Source organism: Erinaceus europaeus, chromosome 4 (genome assembly GCF_950295315.1).
Source record: "Erinaceus europaeus chromosome 4, mEriEur2.1, whole genome shotgun sequence".
Taxonomy (NCBI): Eukaryota; Metazoa; Chordata; class Mammalia; order Eulipotyphla; family Erinaceidae; genus Erinaceus; species Erinaceus europaeus.
The window spans coordinates 31556590-31577228 of NC_080165.1; the positions used below are offsets into that span (position 1 = coordinate 31556590).

A 20639-nucleotide genomic window follows, 5' to 3' on the forward strand; every position below is an offset into this window, starting at 1 on the left:
ATTAGGGTCTATCCTGACCTGCCATCAGAGTGATCCCTCCATTTTCACCTTTGCATAGCAACCGTTCTGCACGTAGTTTAGTTGATGGAAGTGCTCAGTAAATTTGCTGTATTTAAACAATCATCAAAACTCTGGGTTACGAGGCTGTAGATTGGCATCCTAGGCAATTTTCTATTATACTTTGACTGTTATGAGTCACCTATCCTAAGGCTTCAGCGGAAGCCACAGCACCTCCCCCAGGACAATGTCCCTCACAAATGCATCGGTGTCAACCTCAGGGTAAGCTGAGGACACAAGTACAGAGAAGGCGAGCACTCCCCACGAGGTAGTATTCTCCACCTTCCTAGCACATTTCCACCACCTCTAGGAGCCCATTTGTCCCTCCTGTCTTCCCTGGCCACAAAGGGTTTGCACAGCAACGTTGACAACCTCCTGTTGCCACGCCCACTCGCTCGTCTTCCCGGACCATCGACGATTCGGCGCTCCACTGCCCGGCGAATCGATGCTCTCGGCGCTCCTAGTGGGCGGAAGTGAAGGCACCGGCTGTCGGGTGGCCGCCGCCCCAGGACTCTTAGCGAGAGCGTTGGGGCCCCTTGTCTGCGAAGCTGGCGCTGGATGGCTACTGGCACGCTGCAGGTTTGTGTCAGAGCCTGGACGGCCGGCCTGGGGAGGCCGATCAGGCCGGGAGGTGGCTGCTGCTGGCCAGTTAACGCCGGGGAGGGGCGGCTGTCGTGCAAGTCGCTGGGCGATGGCCCGCTGCAGCCTGCACCTTCTTGGACCTTTCCTGCACCCTCTTGCACCCTCTTGCCCCCTCATTCCCCCTCTTGCACCCTCCCCCGACTGTCACTGGCATTGGAGAGGAACGAGCCCCACTGTCCACTGCCCCGAGGTTCCTGGACACCTGCCAGAGATCGAGCCCCACTGCTGCTTTTGCCCCCAACTCCGGCCTCCCTGGGGTGGTGGCGGTGGCCTCACCTGTCCGCTTGTGCTTTTGTGTTGGTTGTGGTCACTGGCTCCGGTGTGAGAATTCGTGGAGAGCGAATCGAGGCTTGCCTTGTTTGTCTTCGCATCCGTCTAGTGCTTTGCCGAGATATCTTAGTAGGTGGTTCGATGCGTTGGAGCTTACTTTGACAGTACTGATTTCATCTGCAAGAGAGGCAGGCGCTATGGGATCATTCCCTTGTGACAAATGGGGAAGGGGAAAGCTCACTGTAGATTATGCAACTAGCCTGAAACCATGCAGTGAGGCTTTGAAAGCCTTCGCACTCAAGCTCTTATCTTTTTTTTTTTTTAACATGAATCTTTAAAAAAAATTATTTACTTATTGTTGGCTAGAGAGGGGGAGGGGAAGATAAAGAGAGAGACACCTGCTGCTCTGCTTCTCCACTTGTAAACTTTCATCTTGCGGGTGGGGACCAGAGGCTTGAACCTGCGTCCTTGTACGTTGTAATGTGTGTGCTTAATTAGGTGCACGACCGCCTGACCCCTTATCTACTCTTTATACTTAATAATATTTGTTTTGCTCCTACCTGGGGCTTCACTTCTCTAGACCCTCTTTTATCATATAGACAGAAACAAGGAAAGATAACACATCACAGACACTTCCTCCAGTGTGCTGGGGGCTGGGCTCTAACTTGGCTTTACACAATCCAGGTGAGCTAGGTTGCCCTATACCTGGTGACTCTTAAGCTGATATCTCAAGATTCTGTAAATAAGACACTTCTTGAAAGAGTTTGTCTTGAAGTGAAAATGCACTGTTTTTTTAATTGCTAAACGTCAGTAATACTAGTGAGTATGAGAAAGTTTCATTTCCATATGCATCTGTGAGTACTCACAAGGAAACTAGCACATACTTTTAAATTTGGCCATGCCTTGGTTCAGTCATTGGGAGCACTTTATTGCTAACTAAATTTATGTGGATCTGTCCCCTAAAGCATTATAATAATATTTTGATTATAATTGTTAGTATGTCCTGGATAACTGATTCTAATGGCAAAGGATCTGAAAGGTTCCCAAGGATGATTTGTGTGTTAAAACTTGGTGATTCAAAGGGTAGTAGCAGAAAGGGGATGATAAAGTTCATTTATGTTGAATAGAGTAGAAACTTGATTTTTAGCAGAGAGGTAGAAGATACCTTGTCTTAACCCCTTACTCAAACTTGGAACATCTTTTAGAAGTTTCAAAAAGTGATTTTTTTTTTTCTGTCAAGCATTTTCCTGAACTGAATGTAATTTTGAATTATTACTTTCTAAAAGATGACTACTAGTCTGTTAACTTAAATTTTCATTCCATGAATACTTATTAATGAGTCTTATGGACAATGAAATTGATACACAACATTTAACAAAGACTGTCTTTCTAATAAAGGACTTTGGATAATTTCTAGTGTCTGGGTTAGGCCATACAGGAAACACTAGTTAGTTACAGGGTTAATCTCTCATTTTTATCTTCCACCCATTCTGCAGCTTACTCAGCTTTACCTATTAATAGCCAAACCTTCTAATACAATGCTAGCCACGTAGTAGATGCCTAAAAATTTTAACAAATGGCTTAGTTTTAGGCAGATTTTGTATTGGGAGGCTATTGAAATTGGGTGGAGGGGAAATACACTGATCAGTCTTTTAAGCTGTTTGCTAGAATGTTGGGTCTTCTCAGATGCTGAAGAATTTATTCATGAATCTGCTAGTGTACCTTATGAGATTACTTGATTATAGTATTCAATTATGATCACATAATTCAGAATATTTTTACATAAATTAAAAATAAGCAATTGATGTAAACATACAACCTTAAAGTAATTGGAGAGAGATCTGAATCTGGAAGTTGTTACCACACTTATTAGTTTCCTTGACCTTCCATTTGAAAATTACACTGTCATAAAACATTTTGGCTTAGGTATCAAAGCAAACTGTTGCATGCTGGCCCTGATCCTACTTCCTACCTGCTTTTACCCACCTGCTTTGCAGAGTGGGCTGTTACCTAGCCTCACTGAGCTCTGGTTTCCTTTTACCTCTAATAATGAAAATATATACATCTAGATGATCTCAAAATTCTTCCTACTTTGAAATTTCCCAACTCAATGAATCCTGTATCCACTTAGCACTTGTTTTATCCATGTATTGACTTAGAGACTGTTGTACTAATAATATTTACTTTCAAAGGACTCATCTCTTTCTAGACAGGGATCTTTTTTTAGTGTCTTCTGGTTTAGAATATGAATGACAATCACAATAAAAAATAAAATATTGGGAGTCAGGCGGTAAAGCAGTGGGTTAAGCGCATGTGGCACGAAGCCCAAGGACCGATGTAAGGATCCTGGTTCAAACCCCTGGCTCCCCATCTGTAGGGGAGCCGCTTCACAGGCAGTGAAGCAGGTCTGCAGGTGTCTGCCTTTCTCTTCCCCTCTCTGTCTTCCCCTCCTCTCTCTATTTCTCTCTGTCCTGTCCAACAACAACAACAACATCAATAACAATAGTAACTACAGCAACAAAAAAACAACGGCAACAAAAGGGAATAAATAAATAAATAAAACTTAAAATAAAATAAAATACTAACCTGGATTTATAAGGTTATTTTACCCTCTCACTGAAAGTGTATCTAAGGACTAAACTGTACCATTCAGTGTAAGTATAGCAGGAATTCAGGGAAGGAAAGAATCTGTTGCTAGAATCCTTGGTAAGACTTAATGGAGGCCCTGGATGGGGTGGGGGAGGGGTGACCATCTGGGCTATACCGTGGGGGCAAAGGCCCACAGGAAGTGAGTGTATATGGGTTATGTTACTCCACTATGGAGGAGTTTAGAACTGATTAGGCAGTTTTTCCTAGAAAATCTATACAAAATCTTGATGAACATTTAAATATGTTTATTAATTCATTGTAAGACAGAGTAGGTACCAAGAAAGAGACTGACCAACTAGAGAACTGGTCTGACACAAGTGGTGTCAAGGATGGAGCCTGGGAATGCAGTCCTGTACTCTTGTCTCTGAGCCACCTCTGTGGCCACAACTTTCTTTTACCTTCTCACTTTTAAGACTGGGTTTTTCTTCACTTACTTATTTTTAATTTTTTTTTTTGGTCATCTTAGGGGCTTCACTGCTACAGGTTGACTTTTTCAGATAGAGACAGAGGAGCATGAGAGGGAAAGAAACCACAGCATTGACATTGCCTTCAGTGTTGTGGAGGCTGGGTTCAAGCCTGCCTGGGTGTGTGTACACATGCCAAAATAGCATGCTACCCAAGTGAGCTATTGCTCCCTCCCCACACACACTTAATTTACAAAAAATTAACCTATTGCTATTTCCCACTTTTGAATAGATTGTGATTCCAATAGTGGAAATAAAAGTGGGCAATGGAATTTGGGAAACTTAGATTTTAGTTAGTCAGAGTCTAATTTACAGAGGTGGATCCAAGCAGGCACCGAGAATAGCGATCTGGCACAAAGTCAGCATTTAATAATAACTGTTTCACAATAGCAAATGGGTTATACTGTTGCTTTTGACTTAACTGTGCTGCATTTGCTAAGGTTGGTCCTTTGTTTCATCTATAAACTTTGATACGTTTTTAAAGCCTTTCTTTCCACTTACAAAGTTCTGTAATTTGAGAAGGCATGCAATTTATACTTTAGGTATGTTATAATTTTACCAAAAGACAAAGCAAACCAGAAAAGCCAGGGATATTTGATTTTCACTGAATTTTAATGAAGGCTCCATGTGACTGACCTGTGTGCCTGGACAAGTCAGGGTCTCAGCGGGAATCAGAATTCCTGCCAGATGGTTCAAATAAGAAGAGTTTAATAAAGGGACTTCATAGAGGTGTGGGCATGGTTAGCGAACAAAGGGGAGATGTGAGCTTCAAAGAGAAACTAGCAACAACAAAAGGGACAAGGAGAAAGTAGGACCCACTGAGAGTTGAAGCTACAGAAGGGAATGACTCTCCCAGAGATGAGTGGGTGGGAGGGAGAGATTGATTGAAGTCCTTCAATCTGAATTTGGTCCATTTCTGAAATCCAAAACTCAGGCCTCCCACTCTTTGCTTAGTCTCTTACTTCTCTAACATTCACTCAGGTACTGTACTTGGTTACTCAGTAGCCATTACTATATATTCCATTTGCTATTTTGTTGTTGTTTTTCTCCAGATAGGATAGAAGGGAATTGAGGAAGCGGAACAGAGAGACACCTGCAGACCTGTCTCACCACTCCTGAAGCTTTTCCCCCTGCAGATGGGGAGTGGCTGCCTGAACCTGAGTCCTTACACAGGTCATGTTTGTCCTTGTTTGGGTGTGTCATTACCCATCCTCCTTTTTTCTCATCATTGACCCATCACACCATTATGCCCACTTATCTAATTTTCCTTCTGGGGCATCTGGCTGGCAAATGCTCAGCCCTGGACCACATAAATTCTGTATCTTCCTTAATACTTGAACAGAGTTGCTGAGACCAGCAAGGAGTAAGATTCTAGACTCTAGGTTTGTACTGTAAACTCATCATCACCAGTCCCAGTTGACTGTCTGCTTTTCCTCTTCAGCTCTGCTTCTATTCTTGGTAAAATTCACTTTAAGCATTTTCTACTCTTCTCAAATCTTCCCTTTTTCAGAAAAGGGCAGTTAGTAGACTTAATTGCCACTTCAGAACAAATTGAGGAACTATAGGAGAATTCCTTGCTATTTCTTCCAAAAGAAAAAGTTTCCTCTTCCCCCAGTTCCATTTGAAGATATTGCATTTTGCTCACGACACATCTGGCTAAGCACTCACATCACAGTGCACAAGGACCGAGGTTCAAGTCCCTGGTCCCCACCTGCAAGGGTAAAGCTTCACAAGTGGTGAAGCAGGACTGCAGGTGTCTCTCTGTCTCTCTGCCTCTTTATCTCCTTCTCAATTTCTCTCTGTCTCTATCCAGTAATAAATAAAAAAATTTATAAAGAAAAACAGTGAAACAGCAGTTCATAAGCACCAGTCTCCTTTGATTTCATATTTCCTTGTTAATTTTTTCCCTCTTTTCTGTTTCCAAGTTACTGTAATTAAAACAGTAAAAACTCATGTGGCACTTTGTTTGGGTTTTATCAAAAGGGGAGGTTTATTAAATTATGAGTTTATTTAAGTACATAAAAAACCATGGCAGTAAAATGGCAAAGAGGGAAAGATAGGTTAGCCATATGGTCAGTCCTTAAGCATTGTTTACCAGAGTTTAGCTGGATGGTGCAGGTCCTGGGAAAATGGCTTCATCAGGTCCAGTTAAAAGACAGGAGAGAAGGCGAAGATAACCTGGTGAAAGGCAAGCAGGAAAAGAGAGCCACTTCTGCCAGACACTCACTTAAATAGCTTCCTATAATCACAGTCCCTTGTGAGTTTGCACACATCTGTCAGTGCAATTGATGTCAGCTGTATGCTAATTATATGTTCATGTTCCACTATCCATTTTGTTCATGGTAAGTAAGACAGGGTCTCCAACACTAACAAATTTTTTGCTTATACCCAACTTAGGCTCACTCATCTCACTGCTGTCTCTCTTTGGTACCCATCACTTGCAGAAGAACTCCTTGTCAGCATTTATTTTTTATTATCTTTATTTATTTATTGGTTGGAGTCAGTCAGAATTTGAGAAGAAAGTGAGAGACAGAAAAGGATAGAGACAGAGAGACACCTGCAGCACTGCTTCACCACTCGTGAAGCTTCCCACCTGCAGGTGGGGACTGGGGGCTTGAACCCGGGTCCTTGTGCACTGTAACATGTGCACTCAACCAGAAGTGCCACCACCCAGCCCTGTCCAACTTCTTTACCCAGTCGTCTGTTGATGGGCATTTAGGCTACTTCCATTCTCTGGCTATTGTGAATAATGCAGCTATGGAATATAGGGGTGCATCTGTCCCTTTGAATTAGTGTTTGCGTGTCCTTTGGATAAGTACCTAAGAGTGGCATTGTTGGGTCATAAGGTAATTCTGTTTTTATTTGTTTAAGGACTGTCCATACAGTCTTCCAAAAGGGCTGTACCAGTTTGCATTGCCACCAGCAATGTAGTAGAGTATCTTTTTTTCCATAGCCTTGCCAACATATGTCATTTCCTGTTTTGTTGATGTAGGCCATTTTCACAGATGTAAGGTAGAATCTCAGTGTAATTTCAATTTGTATTTCTCTAATGATAATGGAAGTGGAACATTTTTCATATGCGTGTGGGCCATGCATAACTCTTTTCTAGAAAACTGTCTATTTAGTTCTTTTGTCCAAGTTTTTTTTAGGCTTTTGTTATTATTCTTTTCCTTTTTTTCTTTTTTCTGAGGCATATATGACAGAGGAATTGAGGGGGCAGGAGGGATAAAGAGGGAGAGAGATACCTGCAGTACTTGCTTCATCACTTGTGAAGCTTCCTCCCTACAGGTGGGGATCAGGGGACTCAGTGGTGCCCAGGCCCCATGACTCTTTTCTAAAATTTCTTTATTGGGGGATTAATGGTTTACAGTCAACAGTAAAATAGAATAGTTTGTGCATGTGTAACATTTCCCTGTATTCCACATAACAACTAGGTCCTCCTTTGTCATCGTATTTCAGGACCTGAACCCTCCCTCCCCACCCCAGTTATTATTATTTTTCTTGTTGAGCTGTACCAGTTCTTTGTAAATGTTTGATATCAGTTGCTTGTTGGATATGTGGTATACAAGTATATTTTCCTATTTACAGTGTCGTCTGGTTGCCAGTGCATACTTTTCTTTTGATATAGTCCCATTTATTAGCTCTCGTTTTCATTTCCCATGCCCATGAGGTTTAATCTCCAAATACATCTTTAATGTGAAGATCCTGCAATGTTATGCCATTGTTTTCTTCTATGCATCCCAGAGTTCCTGGCCTAATATCCAGGTCTTTGATCCATTTTGATTTGATTTCAGTGTATGATGTTAAGTGGTCATCCAATTTCACTTTTCTAAATGTGGCTGTCAGTTTTCCCCAGCACCATTTGTTGAAGAGACCTTTACCTCACTGAATGGTTTAGGCCTCTTTTCCATATATTAGCTGACTATATGTGTGGGCCACTTTCTGAGCTCTTGATTCCATTCCATTGATCCAGGTGTTCATTTTTATTCCAGTGCCAATCTGTTTTAAGTACTATTGCTTTATAGTTTAAATTGAAGTTGGAAAGTGTGATATTTCCATTTGTTTCCTATTTTTTTCTCATAAGTTCTTGGGCTATTTTTTTTTGTTGTTGTTGTTGTTGGTTTCATACAAAGTTTTGGACAATTCAGTTTGTTCACAAACAACTTGTTGTTTTGACAATTCAAAAGTTTCCTTGGAAATTGTCATTGGGATCTCGATAGGGATTGAACTGAAACTGTAGATTGCTTTTGGTAGAATGCCATTTTAATAATGCTGTTCTTCTAATCCAGGAACAGGGAATGTTCTTCTATTTTTGTGTGTCATTCTCTGTTTTTTTTCACAATGCCTTATAGTTTTCCCTGTAAAGATCCCTCACCTCCTTCATGAGATTCATCCAAAGGCATTTTATCTTTCTGGTTTTGATTGCAAATGTGACTGAGTCTTTTCATTCCCCTTTCTTCTGACTTCTCATTTGTGTACAGAAATACCACAACTTTATGTGTATTGATTTTGTATCCTTCTACTTTACTGAAATTATTTCCAGTAGTTTTCGGCAGTTTTGGGGGTTCCCTAGGTATATTGTCATGCCATCAACAAATAATGATGACTTGACTTCTTCTTTTCCAGTATGTATACCTATGATATCTCTTTCTTGGCTGATTTCAGTGATGAGGGCCATATTGAATAATAGTAGTGATTGTGGACATCCTTGTCTACTTCTGGATTTTAGAGGGAAAGCTTTCAGCTTCCCCCCATTGAGAATAATGTATGTTCTTGTCTCAAAATCTTATTCTTAATATTCCCCTATTGCCTGGGACATAGCAAGTGGCTAATAAGTATTAATTTTCAGCTAAACAATCTGAGGATATTTCCTTGTTTCAAATCCATAGCTATCTATGTCTTTTGAGGTGCTTACTACCAGACTGACACATACACCCACACTCACACCCACACCCACACACCCACCCATTATTCTCTCTGTATATTTTTCAGATCTCCTCTAGGGACAAAACAAAGATAGAAATGTATTTCATTTCATAGTGAGTTCAACAGTATTGTTCAGATATATACATCTTTTTAGAAGAAAAAAACATTTTTTCTTCTGAAAAATTACATTTTCTAAAATACCCAGCTCTTAAATACTAACATGTGTGCCTATGTTGATCTAGTTAAGAGGGACTGGTAGGCACATCAGCACAGTTGACGCTAGATTGATGAATAATGCCATGCTTTTTTTATAGAAACTACTTTTCTATCCATTAAGTTGTACATTTTCTTTTTATTTATTTATTGTTATTATTTTGTGTGTGGGAGTGGTGGTAAACAGGGGATGAATTTTCACTGCCCTATTTCTTTTTTGGTACTTTAATCAAAAATGAATTAGAGACCTAGCTATGTCCAGAGCTATATGATTACATATTTTCTGGGCAATAAAGGTGATTTTAAGTAATGCTTTTTAATCAAGAAGGAAACAAGTGCTTGTGTTATGGAATAGGCATGTATTCAAGTAACAGATCAATTATGTGGCCTTTTTGGAGAGCCAAATTGTCACCTTTTTGTCCCTATGTGCCACCCTGCATCCAGCATTGTTTTCTAGCTACCTCATGTGATCCTCTCCCATTTAATTCTTGACCTCTGCTGTTAAAATTTATAGAAAGAACAGACTAGAAAAGGAGGGGACTATTGACTTGCAACTAGCTTAAATTGGAGAGCTTGTCTAAACAGGACAGACTGCAGAAGAAGAGCTGGGGGAATCTCAGTTTATGCTGAGTGGAGCTAGGGTGTAAAACTGTCCATATACATTTAGGAGTTTTGCAGAAAAAAAAAAAAAGCCATGAAGATTTATGAAGGAGAAAGGCAGGCAAGCACAGCTGAGGATTGCATAGTGATCATACATGGCATGCACATAAAATGACAGAGCAGCTTCACAGAGGAATATTTTTAATATGATTATGAGATAAAGACACTGTAGGTCAAGAAGGTGTCATTGCTCAGCCTCCACTAGTTCTGCCAATTTTGATTGGCTACCCTAGTCTTTATAAAGGTGTTTGTAAGGGAAGGGCACTGAACTATGGTAGAGAATTGGGGATGGCGCAACCACCCCCTTTCCAAAAAAATATATTTGTAAGGTTATGTCTGTAGCCCTCTAAAGTCCAAAGAATGCAACAAGGACTCTTCCCAGGGATGGGTTGCCATGTCGTCCAAACTACAGGGCTTAATCAGTGTTGTTGTTGTTGTTTTCCTTCCTTTATTCTACAGAGTCCATCTTTTTGATCAGAAAGAAATGGGGCTGAGTTGCACAAAATCTTTTATTTTTTAAAAAAGGTTTTATTGGGAGTCGGGCTGTAGCGCAGCGGGTTAAGCACAGGTGGCGCAAAGCACAAGGACCGGCATAAGGATCCGGGTTCGAACCCTGGCTCCCCACCTGCAGGGGAGTCGCTTCACAGGCGGTGAAGCAGGTCTGCAGGTGTCTTATCTTTCTCTCCCCCTCTCTGTCTTCCCCTCCTCTCTCCATTTCTCTCTGTCCTATCCAACAACGACAACAACAATAATAACTACAACAATAAAACAACAAGGGCAACAAAAGGGAATAAATAAATAAAATAAAAATATTAAAAAAAAGGTTTTATTTACTTATTAATGAGAAAGAGAGAGGGGAGAGGGAGAGAAGAGAGGGAGAGGGAGAGGGAGAGGGAGAGGCAGAGGGGGAGAGAGAGAGAGAGAGAGAAAGGAACCAGATATCAGTCTGGTTCATGTGCTGCAGGGGTTGAATTCAGGACCTCAAGCTTGAGAGTCCAATGCTTTATCCACTGTGCTGCCTCCTGGACCACCACAAAGTCTTGATTATTTGATTGTAACAAGAGTGAAGGGCTTTCCTCTATCAAAAAAGTTTTTTTTTTTCTGTTTATCGGTTATATATTTTTAAATCACAGATTTTTTTTTCTAAAAGAATTAAACTTTGTTCATGTTTTCATTTAGGAACAAGGTTAGTATATTTTCGTTATATTTTGTCTGTGGTGATAAAGAGGAAAAGGTCTAAAGATAGTACAAAGAAAGCAAAAATGATTTCTCTTACCTGTTCAGTCTTTCCTGTGCACATGTACCTCTAGAAACCCCAGCAGCCTTACTTAGTCCACTTTGTGCACTATGGAATTGGGCTAGGAAGTTCTTACCTTACCATGCTGCTAGGTGGTAAAATGCTCTGGAAAAGAAGAGTGTGAGATTACAAGGAGCTGGAGGAAATAAATGACCATTTTGGCAGACCCTTTCCCCCAAAATCTCTGGTAGATTCTTTCTTTTTTGGAGGAGCTCTACCAGACCTGGAGAAGCAGTTGTCAATCACTGAAGATGTAATCAGTTGTATAGTTAGGTTCTGTTGCTCTGTGGTCTGGAAATTTACTTTGAAATATGATTTTATTGTCAAAACTCACTAAACGGTTCTGTAATTAGGTTTTTTTTCTGGGGTCGTTTGGATTCAAGATGGCTGTAGAAGAAATCCGTCTGTTTGGTGCTTTTCAAGTAGTTATTGTGCATAATCACAACTGTGTTGATTCTCACCTAGTGAGGCTGGGCTGATGCCTGGGATTCGTCTAATTTTTTTTTTTTTTTTAATTTGTTCCCTTGTGATTCTAGTTGAATGGCATGGGAAAGGTTGGATGTTTGGAAATAGTTAGTTTGATTTTGGGGGAGGGGATCTTTTTTTTTTTTTTTTTTAATGACTTGAACAGTAGCACTTTACTAATTTGGTGAAGGTCCTTCAGTTTTTTGTTTTTTTTTTCCTCCAGTTGCTGGGGCTCAGCACAGGCATTAGGGCACCCCTCCCTGCTGCCTCCCCCCCTTTTTTTAGGTAGGACAGAGAAAAGTTGAGAGAGGAGAAATTGAGAAAGCAGACATGCTTCACTGTTCTTGCTCTTGAAGCAGATCCCCTACAGGTGGGGAGCTCAGGGGCTTGAACCCTCATCCTTGCACTTGGTGATATGTGCACTTAACCTGGTATGACACTCCCCCCCCCAAGTCTTTAGAGTAACCATTTTTCTGCCAAAGGTCATTTGGATACTTATAATAGTATTCTCTGGCCATACAGAATTATCAACATAAAAATTAGCACTTAATGTTGCTATGAAGAAAAGCTCCCAGATTTATTGAATTTCTCATACTGCCTGTGACTACCTTGACATGGCCAGATCAAATGATTTCAAGGGCATTCTACAGACTGTGGGCCCACCCCTGCTTTAGAGAACCATATCTTTTATTTTTCCAGTTTCTGGTCCTCTTCTGATGAGTTTCTAGGAACTCAGAAGGGCAAGACACCAGATCTCTTGTTCTTTCCTGATTTCTTGTTGAAGTCAGCAAAAGTCAAGTCTTCCCCGGCCCCCACCAAACATTATAAAAATGTTTGGTTTAATAATCTAAAGCTACTGTTCTGGTTACATTTTCTAATCCTCCTCAATATTACTGGTACTTATTACTTTTCTATGTATTTTTAGTGTGAATTTCTGGGAAAAAATAACAGCCTTTTATTCTACCAATAAATATTTCGGAAAGTTAAAGATTGTGCTACAATGAAGGGAAATTATAAAACTGAAAATCCCTGACTATCGTCGTTGCTGAAACAATTGAAATTCATCCAGTGTCCTTCCTTAACAAAAAAACAAAAACAAAAACAAAAAAAAGAAAAAGAAAAAAAAGAAAGGAAAAGAAAAAAAATACAGATGGGTTAAAACTAATATAGACATAAAAGAAATACACTTAAGCATACATCATACATTAAAAGAAAATGTGGCCTTCTTCAGCTTAATGAAATGCTTTTATAACGGTAATTTTCTGTTTTGACCTATGATGGATAGGAGGTTAATTGATGTTAAATGGATGCTTTGTTAATCCTTCACCAGCTACTAAATTGGTTTGGGGAGTACAGGTCAAGACTACACAAGGCCAAGGCCAGCTAGTTTTCTCTGGGAGGTTTTCCCCGTTTCCATATCTCAGTCACTCCATACAGTAGTCTGCAGAGGAGGCTCTCCTCCCCCCACCTTTTCTTCTCCCTTACTCCCCCTCTTCGCCATGTCCCTCCCTCTCCCCTGTCCCCTCTCAGTGCCGCAGAGTGACAGCTTGTAGATGTTGCGTGCGAGGAGTTCAGCTGGCGCTGTGTGGTCTGAGTGTGTGGTCTCCACTCAGCCGAAAGGCTGCTAACAGGGTGGATGAGAGAGAGCAAGACTGTTTACTTTAATTTATTTCGGATGCCGGAATTGTGCCCAGAGTTTCTCCGAAGCCTGATTCCAGGGTGAGCAGCTTCAATCCCTCCCAGCTGTGGTGCAGTCCTGCAGCCGCTTTCCCCGAGCATCTGCCCAGCTAATCCCCTGAGGCTCCGAATTGTTAATGGCACTGCTGAGTGCTGTGATTATTTTGCTTTCACTATGTCAAGAAATATAGCCTTGGAGAAATTTCTTCTGAGGTCCTGCTAGAGAAGTAAAGCAATAACCCGAAGATAAGTGACAAAGTGACAGTATTTTTAGAGATTGGGGAAGATATTATGCAAAATTTGGGTAAAATTAATCCCATACTTCTCATATAAAAGAATGGGAGTCCACAACGTGACATCTTGTGCCATGCCTAGCGATTTTAATGAAATTAACCGATTTAAGCTGACAGCTAAATCTTTGACCTTTCTTTAAAATTGACACTGATTTTGGCATTCCTGCCTACTGTGGTTATTATATTTGTCAGCAGTGATATTGGCTTATTCCATAATGAAGAGTTGACAAGTACAGGCAAATGAAATTTCGCTTTTAGCAGTAACACAAATTTAGGATGATCTTTCTGTTTTAATTATTTCATTATGATTAATAATGGTTTTGTCCCTTTTTATAGAGATGATCAATTGTTTGTTATTTAAGTAAGTGTGTAGAATCCTGGTATCATTTGGGACTTTGCATTTATATAGCTTCATTTCCCTGTCTTCCCTGCAGTTTTGAATGAATGGTATTGATTTTATTGCTGCCTTAGTCAGGACTGGAAAGTCTAGCCACTGAGTTTCCAGAGAAGTTAGTGTATAAGTAACTTTTTTTAAACTTTTTTTTTTTTTGCTACTTTTTACCCTGCAATTTAGTAAAAACAACAAAAAGTCTTACCTTTCCTGTTCTAATCATAGTTTTCTTTAGTGTCATTTTATCTTGAAGCAAATGATTTTTATAATTTAGTATAATCAAAAAAAAATTTTTTTTTTCTTTACCAGAGTACTGCTCAGCTCTGGTTTATGGTGGTGCGGGAGATTGAACCTGGGACTTTGGAGCCAGGTATGAAAGCCTCTATGCATAACCATTATGCTATATATCCCTGCCCAAATTAAAAAAAAAAACATTGTACTTATTGTATGTAATGCTATGATATTTTGATATTTAATGTCCATTTAAAAAAAAACTTACTCCTTTTTATTGCCCTTGTTGTTTTATTGTTGTTGTCATTGTTGTTAAGACAGAAATAATGGAGAGAGGAGGGGAAGACAGAGAGGGGGAGAGAAAGACACCTGCAGACCTGCTTCACTGCTTGTGAAGTGACTCCCCTGGCAGGTGGGGAACTGGGGGCTCGAACCAGGATCCTTACACTGGTCCTTGCATTTTGCACTACCTGTGCTTAACCTGCAGTGCTACTGCTCGACTCCCATTAATGTCTGTTTTAATGTCCATTTTTGGGGAGGTTGTCTATGTTATTATATAATACCCCCAAGAATTCTAAATCACAATTAGTATTCTCACAAAGTCATGCAAACATGTAATTCTGGACCATTTTATCACTCCTAGTAGAATCCCCTAGCCTCACTATTAGTTCTTTTTCATTTCTCCTCTTCTCCCCTCCCCACTATAGCTAATCTACCATTTATTTCTCTGTGCTAACAGACACATTGAACCCTGTTACTTTTTTTTTTTTTTTTACCATTCATAGACTTAAAATTTTTTTTTTCACTATTGTTATTTATTTACTGGATATAGACAGCCAGAAATTGAGAGGGAAGGGGTTGATAGAGAGGGAGAGACAGATACCTGCAGCACTGCTTCAACCCTCACAAAGCTTTCTTCCTGCAAGTAGCAACGGGGGCTGGAATCTGGGTCCTTGTGCATTGTAACATGTGCACCCAAACAGGTACGCCACTACCGGCCTGGAGCCCTATTGGATTTTTAATAGTTTTCTTTAAAGAAAAATTGATTTGAATTGGGCATCATCTAGTCTAGTAGGAACTAAGAAATTTCAAATAAATAAATACATACATAAAATAAATTAGGAGAGAAGAGGAAGGAGAAAGTTATTCCAGGCAATAAATGGATGGGATATTGTAAGCTACTTTCCACTGGGGAATAAAAGGGACTCATCAGGCAGTTCCTCTAATACTGTTCAGATGACTCTTGACTGTTTGGTTTAAACTACCATTATTATTATTATTATTATTTTAGCTTTATTATTTATAAACTTGGGAGGGAGGGAAAGAAATAGTTTTACTCTGACACATAGAATGCTGGGGATGGAACATAGGACCTTGTATTTTTATTTTTTAATATTTATTTTTTTATTTTCCCTTTTGTTGCCCTTGTTTTTTTATTGTTGTTGTAGCTATTATTGTGGTTATTGACGTCGTCTTTGTTGGATAGGACAGAGAAACGGAGAGAGGAGGGGAAGACAGAGAGGGGGAGAGAAAGATAGACATCTGCAGACCTGCAAAGTGACTTCCTCTGCAGGTGGTGAGCCGGGGCTTGAACCTGGATCAGTACACTCACTGGTCCTTGCGCTTTGTGCAAAATGCGCTTAACAGCTGCGCTACTGCCCAACTCTCAGGACCTTGTATTTTTAACTCCTACCTACACTGTAGCCACTGTACCACCTACCAGAGCATTGGCTTAAGATCCCATTTCTGAGCAAACTGAAATTATAAGCTCTTTGGTGATGTGGGACTTAGTAAGAATGACTCCATTTTGGGCTTGTTGTCTGCTTTTTTTTTTTTTTTTTTTTGTCTCCCAGGATACCTCTCCTGAACTTTCATGTAACTGAAAGCTTGCAATGTGTGATCTTTTGTGTCAATTATGGCAAAAGATATGGATAGTATTAGTCATTACACCATGTCTTTTATCTAGGGAATGAAAATTATATATGTATCATACATCAGAAGAGAACTCATTGGCAAAACATGGTTATACTATAGTAGTCATCATAAATATAATTAAATCAGTGTTTCTGAAACTCAGAAATATTTAATAGGTGCTGTGAAATGTACTAGACCTATGTCTGAAGGTAGAAACAGGCTGGGGGTATGGATCGACTGGTCAATGGCCATATCCATTGGAGAAGCAATTGCAGAAACCAGACCTCCCACCTTCTGCATGCCATGAAGATCTTTGGTTCATACTCTCAGAGGGATAAAGAATAGGGAAGTTTCCAATGGAAGGGACAGGATACAGAACTCTGATGGTGGGAATTGTATGGAATTGTACACTTCTTACCCCACAATCTTATTAATCATTATTAAATCACTAATAAAATAAATTAAAAGAAAAAGAAATGCAGTGTGTGTGTGTGTGTGTGTGTGTGTGTGTGTGTGTGTGTGTGTTATCAATCACCCAGTCCTTCCTATGACATTCAGTCATGCAGAAACCTTTTCTCAATCTGTCTTGAGTTTCACCAATGTCAGTTATTTGAAATTTGACCTGGATCTCTGAGTGGATATGTTCTGATTGAGTAAAATCCCTCCATTTCTACCTTCACTTTTATGGGCCACATCTTCCAGGAGTTAATAGTAAGCAGGTATTTTGCTCTAGATAACTAAAGTTGGAATTGCTTTCAAAAGCAGTTGACTGTTGTAAAAGCAGAGAAGGGTACTTTGGCAGCAGTAAAATAAATAAATAAATAAATAAATAAATAAATAAAATCTAAAAAATCTTTAAATCCAAGGAAAACAGAATCTCTGGACTTCTCCTAATTTAGACTTGAAAAGTTGGAATAGTTTAATGTATTCTCAGTATAACCACTGCTCTTTAAAGTACATAGGGAGAGAGAGAGTGAGAGTGGCCAGAGTACCATTCTGGCAGATGTGTTGATGGGCCTCCAAGCTGGACCCTCAAGCATTCAAGGCCATTATTATACAGCAGACCCACCTCCAGGCTGCCAGCCCCTTCCTTTTTAATGTCTGGATTTCTAAATTGAAAAATCAAATGTAAATTAGTTTGGCTTGGCTTTTAGAGTAATAATGGACGGTTGCAAAGTAAACCTCTTTTTTTTTTTTTCTAATGCAAAGATCTATGAGGTGTAAAACTCATTTTGGTATAAACATTTGGCATACTTTTGGGATGTTAAGACTGGTGAAATTTGTGCTTTGCAAATGTGAGGCCCTGGACTTGATCCATGGTACCATATAAAATGGTAGACACAGTGTTCTGGTTCCTTTTCCTCTCTTTCTCAATTAAAAAATATATGTGGGGGGGATTGTGGGGGTAGTGGTAGGAGGAAATAGTGCCAAAGTAGTAAAGATTTGTTCTAGGCCTGAATCCTTGTGTTCTTACCCCTGAACAGTATTGGGGGCTGGGGTGGGCCATCTGGGATCCTGACTCCTATGCAGTTGAAAATCCTTATGTATCCTTTGATTCCCCAAAGCATTATAATGATCCCTTGCTTGGTGTCTGACAGAAATTGGTTTCAGAATATACTGTGGACACCCAAATTCTCACATGTTCAAGTGATGATGGCCCTATTATACATCTCTGGATATAGAGCTAGTAGATAGAGAGGACCTAATGTCAATATTGAAACACACACACATGCACAGTTCAAACTCATGCTGTTAAAGGGTCAACTGTACTAGAATCTTTAACTTTCATGTCATTCTGTATGGACATGGTGATAGAATATCTAACTTTCCACCTCTTGGGCCTTAAAATTAGAGACTCCATTTGAGCTCCACATGCAGTTTGTCCAGAGGCGACCCAGAAACGAGTTGTTTTGCTCACCTATTTGTGGTTACTTTGCATTTATCTCTAATTCTTCTCTGCAGATGAACAAGTAACCTGCCTTTATGGTTAGCTACTCTGTACTGAGTTTTAAGAGGAGCTATGAAAGCTATCATTGAAGAAATTATTAGAATGTAGTTAGAAAGCTCTCTGTTCTCTTAGTGGTCTTTGGTAGTTAATTTTTGTGGCATAGACTTACTGGTTCAGGAAAAGTAGTGTATGGGACACTGTACAGAATCCAGGAGTGGTTTCTATACTGTAACTGGACAAATCAAGCTGACATCCTTTTAGAGTGCAACAGTTCAGTGCTTTTTCATAGTTGGAATTCCACATGGCCTGAGGTTTGCCACTGTCATTGTAGAGCCAGAGGAAGGAAATTGCTGGCAAGCTCCTGCATTCCCGTATTTGTTCAGCCCAGCCACTATTTTGCCCAGTGTCTGCTTTGCCCTGTGGCTGGGAGGCACTAGAAAGATGGAAATGAATATGATACAGTCTTAATCAAGTGCGCTGAAGATGATTCTTTATCAGGGGCCTTCATACTATAATTCAATTTTTCAGTGTAGGGAATATTGTGTGTTATAATACCTTTTTTTTTAAACATTTAATTTATTTCACCTTTTTTGTTGTCCTTGTTTTATTGTTGTAGTTATTATTGTTGTTATTGATGTCTTCATCGTTGGATAGGACAGAGAGAAATGGAGAGAGGAGGGGAAGACAGAGAGGGGAAGAAAAAGACAGTCGCTTCACAGGTGGTGATTTCTCTCCTCTTTCCATTTCTCTCTGGCCTATCCAACAACGATATCAATAATAACTACAACAATAGAACTACAAGGGCAACAAAGGAATAAATAAATAAATATATATATATAAAAAGACATACTTCAGTCCTCACAACCACTGTAACCTTATTCTGCCAATAATGTTTTGTCGTAAATCCTTCTTAAATAACCTTCCTTTTGTTATAGTCATATGTGCTTATACAGGTTTTTGCTACTATCTGAAAGTAGAATGTTTTTATTTAGTATAATTTGGTAGGGTTCTTTGTTTGGGGGAGTCTGTAAATACTTTTAAAAAAACTGTACAAGTATATACACACACACATTTTTAATTTTTTTTGTTGCCTCCAGGGTTATTGCTGGGGCTTGATGTCTGCACTACAAATCCACTGCTCCTGGAGGCCATTTCCCCCTTTTTGTTACCCTTGTTGTTGTTATTGTTATTATTTTTCTTGCTTTAATACTGATTTATTGATTGATTTGGTAAGACAGAAATTAAGAAAGAACAGGAGAGAGGGAGAGAGACCATTTGTGAAGCTTCCCCACTGCAAACTTGGCAACACGTGTGCTCAGTCAGGTGCAACTGATTGAGGTGGGGTATTTTTTCATTAGGCTCACTTTGCTTGATTTTAAGAACACTAGCCCTCTGTCCATTATAAGCACTATCAATGTCTTCCCCAGTTTAACATTTATCTTTTCACATTGTTTGTGGTGTGCTTTGCCCCCTAGGGAGTTTGAGGTCTTTAAATGTCAAACCTATTAGCCTTCTCTTTGCTACTTCTAGAGTCATGCTTTCAAAGTCATGTTTCTGGTACTTAACTGTTACTATTTCTTCTTCTAGCGTTTGCCACTGTTACTATTGATGTTTATCTATTTAATTATTTAATTTATTTGCAATCTATTTTGGACTACTGAGTAAATTCCTTGACCATAATACCACTACGCTCAACAATGCACTTCCCCTCCCTCCACTGATATGGAATGCCATTTTTAATCACTGGTAAAAATTCTCACTTAGATACTGTTTCTGGGCCTCCTATATTTTTTATCTCACTGATTTGCTTTGCACCTATAAGATGACTTAATGTGTATATGTAATTAAATATGTGTCAGGGTAACTCAACTTTAATAAGTTCTGTTAGCCATCACAGATATTAGCACAAATTAACTTTAAAATATTGTGTCAACTTCTAAAAATAATCCCACTAGAATTTTGATAATTATCAGCACCACTCTGACAAAGTACATTTTTATTTATTTATTTATTACTTATTTCTACCAATTAAAATATAAGTTCCAGGCAAAAAGCAGTTTGGGTCTGTGTCTGCACATGCATGTTGTGCCACTTCCTCTTAATTAGTTGTTTCTAGCGTGTTGCATTGTTTTTACATGGCTGGGAGTCTCTCTGGGTTCCACCCCCCCTCCTTGTCAGGGCTTGTGTTGATCTCAGTTTTTCAACATTCCTTCAAAACAGGAACTCAGGAATGCCCAGAAGCTCCACGTGTCCACAAAATCGTATACATCTCTATAACATCAGTTTCTTTGGTTCTCTGGACAGAATTTCGCTGCCATGCCACTAGTCAGTTTGTCAAAGCTCACCCTGTGTCACATGGGCTGTCCTGTGTGCTACAGGCTGCTGGAGAGCATATGTGGTGTCTACCCGCTAACTAGCACACACCCCAACTGTCAGGATCAAATGTCCCTGGGGAAGGGGAGATGACCATGCCAGTTGAAGGGAGATGAAAGAAAGAAGACCAATCTGAAAAGACCAACTGAAAGGACACTTGTACCTGTCT

General features: G+C 39.8%; 1 protein-coding gene across 1 annotated transcript in view; it reads left to right on the top strand.

Moving 5' to 3' along the window:
* The first annotated feature begins 489 nt into the window (after window positions 1-489).
* Window positions 490-20639, top strand: part of EXOC2 (exocyst complex component 2) — a 182056-nt gene continuing 161906 nt past the window's right edge. Inside the window, exon 1 of the mRNA XM_060189160.1 lies at window positions 490-636. The gene's annotated coding sequence lies outside the window, so the exon portion shown is untranslated. The remainder of the gene's footprint in view (window positions 637-20639) is intronic.